The sequence below is a fragment of the Odontomachus brunneus genome, unplaced genomic scaffold (assembly GCF_010583005.1).
Source record: "Odontomachus brunneus isolate Ranch 3 - 2012 unplaced genomic scaffold, Obru_v1 Obru_scaffold_028, whole genome shotgun sequence".
NCBI classification, from domain to species: Eukaryota; Metazoa; Arthropoda; class Insecta; order Hymenoptera; family Formicidae; genus Odontomachus; species Odontomachus brunneus.
The window spans coordinates 1715819-1718222 of NW_022639478.1; the positions used below are offsets into that span (position 1 = coordinate 1715819).

At 30.5% G+C, this 2404-nt stretch overlaps 3 protein-coding genes across 12 annotated transcripts in view; all 3 read left to right on the forward strand.

Annotated features, from left to right (window-relative positions):
- LOC116842921 (serine-rich adhesin for platelets-like) overlaps nucleotides 1–2404 on the forward strand; it is a 261954-nt gene that overhangs the window by 110717 nt on the left and 148833 nt on the right. The gene's annotated exons all lie outside the window — the stretch shown is intronic.
- LOC116842927 overlaps nucleotides 1–2404 on the forward strand; it is a 34124-nt gene that overhangs the window by 6454 nt on the left and 25266 nt on the right. The gene's annotated exons all lie outside the window — the stretch shown is intronic.
- LOC116842929 overlaps nucleotides 1–2404 on the forward strand; it is a 21953-nt gene that overhangs the window by 2559 nt on the left and 16990 nt on the right. The window contains exon 3 of one of the 3 annotated variants that reach the window (XM_032812820.1): nucleotides 131–2333. The exons of the other annotated variants lie outside the window; for them this stretch is intronic. The gene's annotated coding sequence lies outside the window, so the exon portion shown is untranslated. Of the gene's footprint in view, nucleotides 1–130; nucleotides 2334–2404 lie in introns of those variants that run through there. 3 annotated transcript variants of the gene reach the window in all.

Below are 2404 nucleotides of genomic sequence, written 5' to 3' on the forward strand. Positions count from 1 at the left end.
ATTATTACATGTAAATTTGATAGTATGCGAGTATAACTAATCTCTCTTTGTTGATAAAATATACAGTCATTGTCAAATATATTGCCTTGAATTTTTTTTCCTTTGAAAATGCGTAATATATGTTATAGAGGTTTAGTCTCGGTTTAATGATTATTATATCGTTAATGTGAAATAATTTTGTAATATCTTGCATAGTAGGCAAGATATACTATTTCAGAACTTTGAAGTTGCAATTTCTCAGACCACTAATTATTATGATAAACTGATTATTATGACTAATTATTATGAGCAAACATTATAGAGGCCTTTTTGTATATGTGTTCATGTCTGCTTTGAAAATGAATTTGTGTGTAAGTGAATTTCAAAGCAAAATTTAAATATCCTTATAAGAAGAACAGAATAATTTTTTTGATAGCAATAATTAATTAATTAATATATATGCACCACATTTTTTATATAAATAAATATTACATATGTTTGTGCAATTATGTTAAGATTAGTTATTTTATTATTCACTTAATGTATATATGTGTTGCACGGATTATAGTTGAGTAATTGCCGTATAGTATATACGTATAATATTCCAGATCAACGCATGTAAATATTATACGTGCTAATGGCTGTAGGAAACTGTTATTTCACCAGTTACAATATATACTGTCAGTAAATCACAGAGTATTCGAAAATATACATGAATCTATTATTAGTGTCCTTCGGGCTATCATCAACTGAACATCTAAATTGAATTTGTGTACAGAATTGTTGTGTACAGAATTATTATGTTCGCTCAAATAACCAGCATTATTTCTAAGTGAATATAACGATTAAAGTTAGTATAAATTATCAATTGCATAAGTATATTATATCCGATATAACTAAACGTCTGCGTTTAGTTAGAAAATCATACACAGAATATAATTATAATCAATTTTTTAAACCGAACATCTGCCATGTCTGTAAGAAGTCAAGTAGCCAAGACGAATTAATCACATGTGATTCGTACGGCATGGTCTTTTATTGTGGCAATGAGCAGCAAATGATACATAAAAGTTCGCATGTCTGTGTCATTATGGCAAACGCATGTCTGGAAGTCTGTGTCATTATGGCAAACGCAAGAACAGAAGATTGGGACGAGAGCACGTCGTTTTAACTCAGATGAAGAATAGAGGTCGTCTCGAGAGATATTTATGCAAGGAATTCAAATGAAAATATCACGTGATCTAAAGTCATACGAGATAGAGATGATGATGTGCGCAAAATTATGCCTCATTTGTTACCTACAGAGTAACCTACGAACCTGCAACATCTGCTATTCCGCCAATTATTGTGACAAACACTATTTAAAATTTCAAGAAAAACACAAATCTATGTGCACAGACTTACTGGTATTGTTGAACTTGAATATTTCAATTATCAACAACACTAACATAAAGTCATATTCACAAAAAATAAAGTTTTCCATAATGAAAATAGGTTTTGATGACATGTTTACATTTGCTAATATATACATTAAAAAATATAGAAAACGAAATTTAGAAACTTGGTCTGAGATGTCTTACATCTATTCGGAATATGTCAGCTTCATTGACACTGTATGACGAGTTAATGCAATTCGAACATTTACTTGATGTAACAGAAATTTATAAAATAGAAATAGGTTTACTAAACACCAAAATATCTCTTTATTGTACATATCATAGATGTGAGTTCAGTAGATATAACGGGTTTACCATCGTGGGAGCTTTTCATGCATTCTTGCAGTAAATATAGAAATTTTAGAATTGTAATTAAGGAATTAAGAGTTATATTGATAGGACCAGAAACAGATTGTGAGTGGAATGGATACTACAATGTTTGTTGAATATGCTGCAATTCAAATAAACAGCTTTATTTTGAAAATGCTTGTGTGTCATATGAGAATTGTATGCGCACAAATTTGTATAAGCAAGCAAATATCATTATTGCATCTCAAGCAGAGTTTAATGTGGAGAGTGCCCTGTTAGATATTTTCGTCGCAATACGAGATCGTAAATGTCCGTTTTTTTTCACCACATCATCACAAAATAAAGCAGAAGAAATCATAAATAAGATAAAAGGAGTTATGAGTATCCCTCAAGAAAAGTATTCCATAAGAAATAAATTCCGTAGTTTCAGGCCGTACAGAAACTACGAGACTGGGGGAATTTATTATCGTAATGTTCATTTAGTTGTGTTCTTATAAAGTTAAATAATACAAGCGAGACAACAATAAATTTGGTTAATTTATAACAGCGTTCTGAATTTGGGAAAGTTTCAGAGGCTACATTTACTTATTATAATTTATTTTTCCACTCCAACTCGCCGGCATGGCTGCGGGATTAATAATTATATCACTCAGACATAGCGCCGTTTGTATGGAGTTCAA